Source organism: Dreissena polymorpha, chromosome 7 (genome assembly GCF_020536995.1).
Source record: "Dreissena polymorpha isolate Duluth1 chromosome 7, UMN_Dpol_1.0, whole genome shotgun sequence".
NCBI classification, from domain to species: Eukaryota; Metazoa; Mollusca; class Bivalvia; order Myida; family Dreissenidae; genus Dreissena; species Dreissena polymorpha.
Window position 1 is genome coordinate 4434143 of NC_068361.1, and position 14950 is coordinate 4449092.

Sequence of the window (14950 nt, forward strand, 5' to 3'; positions counted from 1 at the left end):
ATTAATACCCACTATATACAGTGATATGGTTACTGTCAAAGCTTGTATTAAGCTATACATTATCATAATATTGTTTTACTTCATATATCTCAGTATATAACATTAAATAGGTTCATAATATTGCTTTTACATATTGAATTGCAAGAATGTCGGACAACAGCTCTCGAGAACATAAGCGCACCCGTCAACGAAAAAATATTTCCAGAAACACCCGTACAACTTTTTAACCACTAGTTCTCATTAATACACTTTTTTCTGGTACATGATCTTTTCCTACGTTGTTTTCTTGTTGAATTGACCCCCTCATGTTTTAATATGGTTCCTCTAAGATGTTTCCTCCTTAATACATGCACAACAAACCACATTGACGGATTAGCTATTTACAGACAGTGCTTAAACAATTATTCCAAGCTTCGCATACAACGTTGATCGAACCTCACTTTTTGCTGTGACTGCATGAACATCCCATACTCTCGGCAAATCTCTACACAGAGTTGTCGTTCCTTGCTCGCACAAACAATCACAAGAAAATCCTTGCAGATTTGGTAGGATTTTATTTTTTGTTTAAGTATTAACTTATGCAAAGTAATTTAATAAGAAGACAATAAACCGGTAATTGCCGTTTCATGTTAAATCTGTAAACTAAGTTGGAACAGAACATGGATCTTGGTGAAAGGCGCATCATTAACGACTGAAGAGTGATAATGGCTGTTCTACGAAAAGTGCAAGGTAGAGCCAAGAACTTAATTTAATCAAAGCGCTGAAGGCACTGAAGATGTTCGCTATTGCATAATTTAACACGCAATTCATTTTTCAAAATCAATCGCAAGTTTGAAATGAACACACGCAATTCAACTTTATAAAGTGTGTGTCATAGCGCACGGGTCGAGTTTTATGTGCACTTTTTTTCATCCTTATTATTTCATAGAAATGACTTAGACAAAATAAAAACAACATGCTTTTTGGACGTTCTGAAAGCATAGAAAGAATGATGAAAATGGTAATGAGAACTTAATATAAAGAAAATTTGCAGTCACCATCATATTAAAGGAATATTTTTTCTAATATCAAATAACTATCTCACCAAGAATATAAATTCATAATGAATGTTCCGTGTACAAAACTTTTGATTTTTGACACCATATACAAATTCAAAATATACAATAATCTTCGTATCTTGTATATGGAGGAATAAAAGTATATAAACATTGCTGTTTATGCTTCACTTGTTACCCGAGCAGTTCACACGGTGTCAACAACGCTGACATAAACATAGGTATAGAGCACTAATGCGCTTTTAGGCGTAAATGTTTTACTCAGTTTTCATCTTAGTGACTTTTACATAACGCCAACAGACACGCATGAATATTTTCGAATATTTAATAAGCTTATTCGAGATACAACCTCTGAATTTTTGCTACATCACTGCGTATGTGCTCAATTCAAAGGATTTAGCACTGTTCAGTGTAAGGAATTCTGGACTATTTTCTGTATGCTCAGACGACACAAATTGTGGCCCTGTTACAATTACGCGTCACAAACCATCTCGCAGAATTTCACTTTCGCCTCCAAGATGAAAAAACAATCATTAGCGAAATAGTATAGTGTCACGATAAGAGAAAATCGTTTAATTATCATACCACAATGTTTGCTGTACTTGGTCAGCACGTCTGGAAATCATTCCTTAATGTGTGGATAGGCTGCCATTATTAACAAGTTTGCTATTTTGAATTCAATTTTGTATCAAAAGGCATTGTTCTTAAATGTTGCATTTTCAATTCGCAATGGGATTTGTAATGACCCTCGTCATGCGAAAATGGGTCTTATTCCATATGCGCCCATCATATAAATAGCCTACTCAGCTATCTCTCCTTCTGGTAAGGAGAAACATAACATATTGAGTGATTTTATAGCGAACAGCATCGCCTATGGGCTGACTGTGCAAAAGCACATGTTGAGTTTAACAAACGCTTGCCAAACGCATAAGATCCATTTTCGCATGACGGCGCTATTGACGTGTGATTTAAATGTGTCGAAAGAAAACTGCTTTTAAATCAAATATCAACATACGATATATTTCGATAGTGAAGAAAGATACTCATAACAAGGCATATGAGGACACATATGAAGTGCTCTCCCGTAGTATATTTTTTATCTACTCACACTAATGTGTGGTTTGAAAATACTAACACACATTTCATGCGGTGAATATGCAACTTACAAGTGAAAAACACAACACAAAAGATAAACTTGTGTTTAATTGTATTTATTTATTTAGAAAAGTAAATTGCAAACTTTATTTCAAAGTCAGCGTATACGCCGACTACATTTTTAAAAGATATTTATTGTTATAAATATATTGAATATAATATATTTAGTTGTTTTCGGTTTGAGCGATTATAAAGCATTTTCGAGGTTGCCTATAGTATGTCTGTAGTAATTGATGAACTCATATCTAACTGTCTATGTATTGAGAACTGTGAATATAAACAAGCTAAACCTTCTACTAACCTTCTACTATTGCGTTGCTAGCACCCGTAAATACAAAAGATCGCCGCTTTATGTTGAGAACCTAGGAACGTTTTACAGAAATTCCCGCTGTAGTAGCATGAACGAGGTTACGAAATAGGTCATTCGTATTATTATTATAAATTGTTTGTTATATTCGGGTTTAGCGATTATGAAACTTTTGTTTTGTTTTTGTCTATCGTATCGCTGAAGTTATTGTTGAACTTCTGTTCAACGTTTTATAAATTGAGAATATAAATAAGCGTTAACTTTTTCCCGAATCTATTAATAGACTTAATTTACGAATGACCTGTACTACGTCATTGAGGTGTATGTGAGAGCGTAACCTATTGCGTTGTTATCGCCCGTGGACTTTCCTTTGTTTATCGACAGGCGCATCTATTAACAGCCTCATATTATGAATGGACTGAGCAAAAATACTACGCTGCAGAAAGTGGACTATTTTATTCATTCATAAACAATCTCCCCCGCGACACGTACAATACGATCATTGTTTATTGATTCTTTTCTATAAAAGCACCGCTCGAAATTATTGCATTTAACACGATATTAATATCATGTTTCCATTTGTGAATGACTATAATTGAAGAACTCAAACCTCTTGCATAAATTATACAACTCTTTCTCGCGCGGATACGCGTAGAAAGCGGGTTTTGGGCTCCTAGTAGCTAAGGCGTATTGACCTGAATTTTAGACTAACCACCTTAGACGGTCGCTAAGCGACCATCTAAAAACGGTAAGAGCTGTGTTCCCCCGAAAAACGACCATACATATTTTATCTGTGAAAATAGCTAATAGGCCACACACAACCATATTACAAACTCGCGACAGCACATTTAGTAAATCCCAAACAGTACAATTTTTATTTGTGAGCGAAGCTCACAAATAATGCAGACACAATTTTGCAAATCAGTATTGATCAGTATGGGCTTAGGTACGGCAGGAACCGTAACCCGTGACTTCCTGTGTGAATAACTCCGGTAAACTTTAGCAGACGATAATGCTTAAAGCGTCTGCTTTAATCACCGCATCTACCTGTTCTCACTGATACAGTACATAGAATGTATTTGAAAATTTGTAGTAAGACAACGTTGGCCAGTCTAGTGTTTATCATTGAAATCTGTACATATTGGCTGCTTTCAGGGAAAACGGGGCTTAAAAGCCGGATCTCACTTGCTTGATTTTGCTGGGTTTATCTGCCAGTGATTTGCTGCTAACATTAGATTGTTTATAAATAGAAACACATGTTTGAGCAGACAGCATTTAGTGTACTGTTGAATGTGTATTTACATGTAAACTTGATTTGTGTCATTCGCTATCTACTGGCTGAGAGAAGTTCTTAACCTTTCAAGTGGGCGATGCTTAGCATTTACAGAAAAATTTGAATTTCAAGCAGACAACAAAAACTTTTTCTGTAAGTCAATTACTATATAACTTTCAACCACCATATGACACATACATATTGTTTGTATACTAAAGTATATGTACGACAAATTTCATTGAAAAATATTAAATACAAACATAAATATTATGAAAATAATCATTTTTGTTTTCTGAAGTTTACTCAGCAGTGTACAACTGAAAAGTAGACATTTTATGAGTTTGTGGCCCTTTTATACTGCTTCTCTGGTGTTTATTGCATGTCAAATAAAATTAGCCTGTGCACACTGATTAGCTGTATCAATGACTTGAAAAAAACCCACACATCTCGACCTGCGTTTTAAGACACACTCTTTATAAATTTGAATGGGTTGTGATCATTTCAAACTTGCGATATAAATAGCTATAACATTATTTTGAAAACTGAGTCGCGTCTAAGATTATACAACAGCGAACAATTTCAGTGCCTACAGCGCTTTGATTGATTGTTGTCATAGTCACACAAGTAATCCCAGGTTCTAACAACGCTTGTCTTTAATAGCGTAAGTACATCCCCAACAGTACAATATTTGATTAAAGTCATAGTCACATTAGTTATCCCAGGTCCTAACAACGCTTGTCTGTAGTAACATAAGTAAACCTCCAACAGTATAACATGTAATAGTAGTCATAGTCACCTTTGTTAACCCAGGTTCTAATAACGCTTGTATGTAGTGATTCTTGTTATTTAAAGTCATTCCAACACTTGGTATTGTTCATATTAGTTACACAATGTCATAACAATATTTGATTGTAGTATCATTTTAGCCGAAGTCCTAACATAAACTAAATGTAGTCAGAATAGTTATACCATGCCATAACATTATTTGACTGTAGTCACATTATTTATCCCATGTCATAAAAACATCTATTTGTAGTCAGATTAGTAAACCCATATCATAACATCATTTGATTTTAGTCACAATCAATCAGCCAATGGAATGAATGGAATGTATTAGTTCAGGTCTGCTGGCGTTATGCAAAATGCATTTAAGGTGAAAAGCTTGGTTAAACAGCTTTGCCGAACAAACTATTTTGTCCTATTTTCTTATCAAAATAATGACAGTCAGTCTAAGTAGATTGATAGGCAAGATATCAACAAATTAGAATTGTGTAAATTCGTATGTCTGCATTTTGTTTTTTTAGACATTAGATTATTTATTGCAAAGTGATAATATTACTTGTGTTGTAATCGTTTTAAGCCAGTATACAAAATCAATTCAACTCTTTAAGTGGGCGTTTTTCACGGCCTATTTTCTAGACAATTTTGCTTTGTTTTACCAAGCTAATTTGTTAATGCATCTCCAAAAAAGAGGTGGCGCCCGTGATTGACGGTCGTGCATTATTAAACAACATGTTGGCTTCGACTTAAAGGGGTCATTTCGCAGATTTTGGCATGTATTGATTTTTTTCCATTAAATGCTTTATATTGATAAATGCAAACATTGGATCTCAAAAGCTCCAGTTAAAAAAAAACAAGAATAAAATTAAAAAAAGAAAAAAAGTAACCCACAACCGGACTCAAACCACTGACCCCTGGAGTAAAAGTATATCACTTAAACCGATCCGCTATCCGTTCTCATGCAGTGAGTGATATATTTTATTAGCTCACCTGTCACTTATGCGACCGTGTGATGTCCGGCGTCCGTTGTGTGTGCGTGTGTGCGTGTGTGTGTGCGTCCGTCAACAATTTGTTTGTGTAGACAGTAGAGGTCACAGTTTTCATCCAATCTTTATGAAATTTGGTCAGAATGTTTATCTTGATAAAATCTTTGTTGGGATTGAATTTGGGTCATCTGGGGTCAAAAACTAGGTCACTAGGTAAAAAACTAGGTCAAATAATAGAAAAACCTTGTGTAGACAGTAGAGGTCAAAGTTTTCATCAAATCTTTATGAAATTTGGTCAGAATGTTTATCTTGATAAAATCTGGGTTGGGATTGTATTTGGGACATCTGGGGTCAAAAACTAGGTCACTAGGTAAAAAATTAGGTCAAATAATAGAAAAACCTTGTGTAGACAGTAGAGGTCACAGTTCTCATCCAATCTTTATGAAATTTGGTCAGAATGTTTATCTTGATAAAAGCTGGGTTGAGATTATATTTGGGTCATTTGGGGTCAAACACTAGGTCACTAGGTCAAAAACTAGGTCAAATAATAGCAAAACCTTTTGTAGACAATAGAGGTCGCAGTTTTCATCCAATCTTTATGAAATTTCGTCAAAATGTTTATCTTGATGAAATCTGGAATGGGATTGTATTTGGGTCATCTGAGGTCAAAAACTAGGTAACTAGGTCAAATAATACAAAAACCGTCAACAATTGGTGTAAACAGTAGAGGTCACAGTTTTCATCCAATCTTCATGAAATTTGCTCAGAATGTTTATCTTGATCAAATCTGGGTTGGGATTGTATTTGGGACATCTCGGGTCAAAAACTAGGTCAAAAACTAGGTCACTAGGTCAAATAATAGAAAAACCTTGTATAGACAATAGAGGTCACAGTTTTCATCCAATCTTTATGAAATTTGGTCAGAATGTTTATCTTGATGAAATCTGGGTTGGGATTGTATTTGCGTAGTCAGATGAGCGATTCAGGGCCATCATGGTCCTCTTGTTCTTTATATAAGCAATCCTCGTAGTAGCACAAAATATAACGACAACAACAGAACTCTCCAAATGATTCAATCCTTTCGCGTTTTAATGATTTATTATTTTCAGGTTTTTAAATCGTCAAAAGATGCAAATCATGGATATTTTAGAGCATGGCTACTGTTCAGTATTACTGTGTCCTCACAAATATCGTTAATACAACGAACATTTGCGAATCTGAGACAATTTTGTTTAAATTTTGTCAATTTACCAAAACGTGAAAAGGCCCCTTTAAGATAAATGCGCACGCGCAGTTTCCTACGTTTTTCGGTTTATCTGACGCTTTTAATGGCCTTACCGAATTCACGCTACACCGGGACTATGAAAAGAGTTGGAGTAATCCGATAATTCAAGCCTAGCGAATTCGAGCCACCCGACAGAAATTTATATGAATATATAGCCATAAAGAATCGGTGCTTCGAGGAGAGTTCGAGTCAAACGGAAATTCGAGCCAAGCGAATTCGAGCCATCGGATTTTAGACTGTAGTCTTATATCCTTATCTGCCGTATGTTCTCCAAGTTAAAGAATCAATCACTGAATGCACTGATTCAATTACAACAGTACGTTTGATACTTTGTTTCTATTTCATCGTGTGCCACAAACTTATAATTACGGTGCTCGGGTTAGCAATAGGTCATCGAGTAGTAAAATTGTATAGTTTAATGATTATATTTCAATGAGCATGAACCAAGTGTTAGGCTGGGACCTTTAACCAATTTAGATATGCTTTACTTTGAATTGACTAGAGCGGATTTGCGGTCTAATGGCGACACACATCAATACTTGAGGGTCAAAGGTTCGATCTTTCGTGTAACCCAAACGTACTTAGTCTTTAACATGATAGGTTAAACCAATGTGCAGTATACTTGGCACTATACACCAGGCACGGGTAGACCCTTTATCATATCCCGAACAAGATCTCTCATGTATCTCGTACCAGTCCGCGTATAGGCCGTAACTCTTTTTTATTACACGTCTTCTGCAGGTATTTGTGACATGGGAGATTCCTGCTGCACTCGATAATAACACAAACACATTTGTTTTGGCTGTTTAAAGGCGGTGAACCCATTTTCCTTCATTGCTGTTTATGTTTGTCCTGTTGGGTCCTTTTTCTGAATGCATTATATTTGGTCAGTACGTAAAACCAGTCTTGATTTATGATAAGAAATTTATGACGGTATAAATATATTCCAATTTTAAATGCCTCGCAGTTCCAGTTTCGCGAGTCTTGCACCAATATATTCCTTTTAAACAGAATGTGATCCTTCTTTATTAAATATGCATCTAAAAATTATTTGCGACAAGTTTCAATGTTTATGTTTAATCATAACGATCGATGATGTTTCCTCAATTTTCAATACACGTTATGTTACGCGCAACTAGTTAAATATATTCTTAATATTATTTGTTAGATAACTTTGAATCGAAATAATTTGGGCTTATCATTGCATATCGGCCAATCAAAACATGAAACCCGAGCTAATTCATGTCTGTTTAAATTCAGTTTCTTAAGAAAAAAAATCAACATTGCTTTTAAATGTAACAATATGACAACAATTCGCCAAGTAGCATTATTTTATTGATACATGGTACATGGACTTGACTGCTGAAATAACTGCACAAATGTTCTAGTTCGAGGGAATGCAAACTTATACAGTATTTTCTGTCAATGCTTATTGTTTAAATTTGCTTGACAGTTCATGAATCAATAATGTAAACGAAAATTGCCGGAGAATTAAGATTATTTTCAATGATATATATTTGCGGTGACAAATCATTGCACTTTCATGTTACTTGTAATAAAATGACTTTAAACGCTAAAGCATATACCCAGTTCAATCTATAATTTAAATTGATCGTCGAATGTCATATTATTTCAGGCGTTGTTTATGGCAACCCACTACCAAATCATGTACAACACACCCAACCGCAAACAAACCCCACCCTAACCACCCAAGCGTTTAATATACATATTTGCAGGCGTGGTGTGCGGTCCCGGGACCAACACGCCCGACATTTCTAGCGGTGGAGAAGTGGATGCCGCCATTGTAAATATCGACATCCACTACAATTACGAGCTATGGTTCGCGCTTCTCATGGTCGACTGCGCTACCCACGTGACTAAGGGCGATGAGCAAGTGTGTGGCTCCAATGGGGTAACCTATGACAACCAGTAAGTGTATGGTGATTTTATAGGTTTGACTATAATTATTAATTGAAAGATATACATTTAACGATGTTAAGACAGAGAATATAAGTCTCTGACCAACCTATACAACAATTAGGTGACGATACATCATCCAACAAATCGTTTAATGTCCATATGCATGCAGCTTTACACGTTCTTCAGACTTCATGTTATTACAGCTGTCGGTTCACACACGCAGTATGCGAGACGCTACATTATCACCATAAAATAACATTGAAAAGCCACGGCGCATGTCCTCACAGCGCAGCCTCAATCACAACGCCAACGTCAATCTCAATCACAACGCCGACCACAGTACCCAACACCACTGCCACCTCGGGGGAGATAATGTTCAAACTCTTCTGTAGCAACGTCGCGTACATAACGTGCCCCAGTGAATTGAAAGTCATATGTGGTTCTGATAGCCAGTTCTATCCCAATATGTGAGTCATCAAAACATTAGTGCGTTGTTGATTTGTTGATTGTCACAGGCTACTATTCGTTTTTCTCATAATAATCACCCAACTCAAGATGTTAAAACACTTGAAATATTAAATACAGATCATTGTGTGGTTGAACAACTTGTAAAACAGAAAATGTATGTTACGCACACTATGCAGTATTACAGCGTTACTTAGTGAAATCGAAAGTGAAAATGTTTAGACTGTAAACATGACTGCACTTGTAAGCCTTTGTACATATTAACAAAGAATCAAATGCAACAATGAATATTCGAACATAATTTAGTTCTTTCCAAATCATGAACCGAATTGAGGCAAATGATCGACGATCATTTTTAAATTCCATAACCACCAAAGCATTAGAACCCTGTTTGCGTGTGAAGATTTTTTGCTAGCTTCAGATGCGCGTCCAGACTTGTTTTTTTACCATCAGATGATTGTTCATATTTGTATATATTGCCGTCAAATGTGTGAATTGTTTGTTTTTAACATGAAAACGTGAGTTTGAATATGTTATTTCATAATTAAGACGTATTTTCTGGTTGCTTGCTTTAATTAACCTTCCGATTATTCCTTCTTCGTTACCTTCACTTATCTGATGTGTTTGTTCTCCCTTTCAGTTGTTTTTTTCTTTTTTTTTGTTTTAACCTTAAGATTTTGCTTCTATTTAACCTTCAGATTTGTTTTCACCAAGGAGAGATGCAAAAACCGGACACAATCATCAGCCCAGACCCAAACCAATGTAAGTTTGGTGTATTTGAATCATGTTTTATTTTTCAAATATAGCTAGTCCAGATAAAACCGATGTTTGTTTGTTGTCTTTGAACCATTTGTACTTTTAAAACACAGTCAGTCCAGATCCAAACCGATGTAAGCTTCAAGTCTATAAAATGTGTTGACGTTTTCAAATGTAGAAAATGTTTAGTGATATGTGTTGATTTAAATGACGCCGACAGTTGGGTTTTTAATAGTTAAACTTTTTGTTTAAACACGCAAATATTCAATAGTTGGATCCAATCCTATCATGGTTTTAACTAAGACTTAGCCTCGAAAACTAATGTTAAACGTGTATTAAACAGTTGCATTAATACAATTAGAACTTTGCATATTTTAAATACACATTTTAGACAAGCAAATGAACACAGTGTAAACCAGTCACGCTATAGTTTATTGTACGAAGATACAATTTTAAAGCAAATACAGTTGGCTCAATAATATGTCAACTATTTTGTAACGGATTATGTTTCACGCAGCAAATAAAAATTGAGATTTCAAGTCAACTTAAAATTAAAATTTGTTCTATGCAATTTTGTTTTGCTTTCATAAATTTGATAATTTAAATATGTTAAACGTAAGAGTATAGTTATTACTATATAACTACGCAAGGTCACCTTAACATCTGTAATTACGCCATGCAAGCAAGTACTAATTGCTTTAATAACGCAATTGTAGCACCCACTTACTTCTGTAATAACGTCATGCTAGTGCACACTAATTTCTGTAATCACGTCCTGCTAGCGCTCACTAGCTTCTGTTACGAAGTCATGCAATATCACACTAAATAACTACTAACAACATTTTAGCCCACACCAACTTCTGGCATTACGCCATGCTAGCGCAAACTTACTTCTACAATTTTGACATCACCAATCGTTGATTATAACGTTATTTGCAAGTCTCGTCTCTAAACAAAACAACTTAAGGATTAGTCATACTGATTGTAAGGAAAAAATGTCTATAAGAAAGATAATGCCAGGAAAACGTGCCAAAATAGTGAGAATATATATATTTGTAGTACAAAAGACACAGTTGTTTGAATAAAGGGATAGTTCTACATTTCGTTTCTACACCAATTTACATGTATTCATTGTTATTGTTCAAACTGGTTTATTTCGCAATCAAGGCAACAGAAATAATGAGTATAAATGAAGTCTAATCCTTAATATTAGTTAAGTCAAAATAGTATCTCAATTGTATTTATGTCTGTAAAATGTTGAGACTTCGCAGTGCATTCCATGTTTCTATTCTTGACATCGGTTTTCGAAAGACAATTAGCTTATACAAATGGACAGACTCATTTCATAATCAACTTTGTCAGAATAGTTCTGTAATACGCAACGCAATTTGCTAATTACACAGAGCACGTTCTAAGTTAATGTTAGCGATGAAGTTCAGATCATGTTCATTTCAAAATACTCAGTTATCTCCAATGTACAATACAGATCATTCTTTACTCAGAAAGGCAAGAAACTATAGAAATTGCTCGACGTCAGTAAATTACAATCGGCATGAACAAACATGAAATTAAAAAACACAATTGATGACAATGTTATCTGAACTTTCTTTGTTATGTAAGCTTATGATTTACAAGAACAGTTTTAACATAACTTATTCAATAGCGATGTATGAACGAAACGTTCTTGAAAATCGCTAGTTAGTTTTACTCCCAATACGCAGTAATCTCCAATGCCAGCTTTTGATATTGCATCCATAAGAGATCAGTGTATGTCCAGAGAAGCATAAATGTATGCAGCAAATACAGTTAAATACGATCGATTAAGAATAAATATGTCGTAGACATTTTCAAAAACTGATAACAATGTGCTGTGAACTTCATAACATCATACGCTTTTGTTGCAGACCACATTATTTACATATAAAAACACACAATTATTTACTGATCAATTCAATAACTATTTATGCATGTAAAGGAAAATCTTAAATTGATAGTAAAGGCCCGTTTAAGTTCATTTTAGGAATATTTTATTCGAAGAAAAAAGTGTCAAAATATTGTCATGATAATTGGTGGAAACAATCCCGTAAACAAGACAGTGTAAACGACGAAAATTGTTTAATTCTGATTAGTCAAGGGCCGGACAGTTCTAGCCAACAGTGCATGTATTAAAGTGACAAACATAATGACAGGTAGTAACAATAACGCCTATTTGATATTATAAAATTATGATAAATCTCGAGATTTGAGGCTCATTTGGTCGATAGTATTTTGTTTAACAAATTTTGATGAAGTTTGATAAAGTTATAATCTCTTTGATTTAGAGAGCAAAACCGACCAAACGTTATTTTCGAATAATTCGACTTTGGCCTGGCTTTTCTTGATAGTTGGACACTTAAAAGGCAAAAAACTGTTTCAAAGGTGGATTCCGCATTACGATTTGTCCTCTTTTTGACATGCACAGCCAACCACAGTGGCGCATAGGCAACTCTCAGACAATGTTCAACCAATTATTCCAAGATTTGGTACTACGTTGATTGAGCCTCATTTTTTCTGTAGCTGTATGGACATTCCTTACTCTCGGCCATTCTCCACGCATAGGTGTCGTTTCATGCTCTCACATTCAATTTCTGCCATCACAAGAGAATCCAGAGATTTGTTATGATTTTATTTTTTGTTTCAGTATTCAATTATGAAAATTAATATATTTTTCTTGTATATTTTGAAAAAAGGGTATAAATCTGTGCGCGGAGTTTTCTTTCGGCGTAAATTTTATAGCTTTGGTTAAAAGTTTAATTTGTGTTCATACCGAGTAAAAGTGTTCAGTTTAATACTTAACACTGATTACATGTGTCAGCCAGTATACTGTGCTTTAATTAGTTTGTTTGAACAAATTATCGCTTGTAATCATATACAAAATCAATCGCGCTGGGTCAATTTGACCGTATCTAGCAAAGTTAACGGATGGACTTTATGTCCAATAAATCATGGTGTCTAGATTCGTAAAATCATATGGGAATTTTGTCCGGTGTGGTGAAATCACGGGATAGTTTACGTCAGGGTTTAAAATAATAATAATATAAACCAAAGGTTAAACAAGAGCAGAGCTTTTATCCACCCCTAACACAAAATATTGAAGAGCTTTAATACGGGTATTACCATCATGGTAAAGCTTTGTCCGGGGTCGCAACATTATTGGAGTGCGTATTTCTGCGGGAGAAACTTTTCCCCCTCAGAATAGTGAGCTGATGTCGTAGAGAGCTTTTGTCTGGATATAGCATTGACATGACAGTTAAGTGTATTAAGGCATCGGGTTTTCAAATGTTATCACTGACGGCAAAATGTTGTGACTTATATGACTACAATCAAGTGATAGTACATTGGCTACCTAATGTGATTACTATCGCTTGTGTGTAAACTATTGTAACGTTAGTAACGTTGAGCAGCCAATTGGCTAACACATTTGAATCATGTGCTTTAAGGCAAGGGATTACTAAGGTAATTATAGTTAAATGTTGCCTTTTTGTTTGTGGTGTACTTTATAAACTACACGTATGGTTTATAAGTTTACTATACATCCATAATAAATATATTAGCAGGCAACTTGATAATGTGCGTGCATGTGGTGAGCGCTAGCAATATTCTGAGTAGACTGCGGGGGCTTTTATGTATATACTAACAGAGTGGCACTGGTTATGACTAATGCATTCAATTTTAGGCTTATACTGTTACATACTTTCTCTTTTACAAAAGACATTATCTTTTAAGTACTAGTTATTTATAAAAGTCATTATTATTTGTTTAATCATATGCACATAATAAGCAGTATAAATGATCTCAAATTGCCTTCATGATTTCATGCAAAACATAAATAACAATCAAGTAACGCATGTGTATGTCAAAATTCTGCACATAATTACAGCACACTATACTAACAGAGTGGCCCTTGGTATGACTCATGCATTCAATTTAAGGCCTATACTGTTACATACTTTCTCTTTTGCAAAAGATAGACACGATTTTTTATGTACTAGTGATTTATAAAAGTCATTATTATTTGCATAGTCATATGCACTTAATAAGCAGTATAAATGATCTCAAGTTGCCTTCATGAATTCATGCGAATGATAAATAAAATACAAGTAACGCATGTGTATGTCAAAAGTTAAGCACATAGTCCTTGAACCACTAATGTCGCTTCACTTGTCGACCTGGTGTAGTTGTTGTTATGAGTGGTTAAATAAAAGATTGTTTTTTTATTTCTCTTGACCCTTTTCATTCGGAAGTTCTATGGGAAGTAATTCTTGTGCATCAAAGAATTGTTAATTTTCTCGCTATTCCTCCCTTGGAGTGTAGAGTTCTGGTGTCTTTCTCCGATGGTTGCGATTTCATTTGATGACGCCGCCAGATGTTTTTTTTACATCATAAGAACGAATTTTGGGGGTTGCCGCAATTGTTCCCCTTCCCAGGTTGTGTTCCGTTCCGTTGGTTGTATGCGTACGGTGTCATCGACGTGTAATGACTTTATGTCACGTGCATTGAGGTTGTGGTAATGCGCTTGACGTTCTTTACGTTCCTTGAGCTTTCGGTGTACGTCAATTGGTACTGCAGGCTGAAGCATCGAAGACTTGATGGGTAACAGTGTTCGTGTTGCTCGAATGAACAACTGTTGCGCTGGGTTATAACGAGTAGATTGTTGCGGAAATTTGGCAATGTTATAATAGGAAAAATGTTCGAGTTTTTCGCTTTTTTCCATTATGTTCTTAGCCAGTTTTACAGCATTCTCGGCTTTTCCGTTACTCTGGGGAAGCCGGGCTGGCGAGTATGCGTGCGTAATGTCCCGTTCATTTGTAAAAGCTTTGAACAGCTCAGATTTGAATACTGTATAATGACCTGATACAAGCGTTTCCGGTATCCCGCGTAATGCGAAGTGTTGCTTAAGCTTTCTGATGATAAGTTTGGACGTGGCTT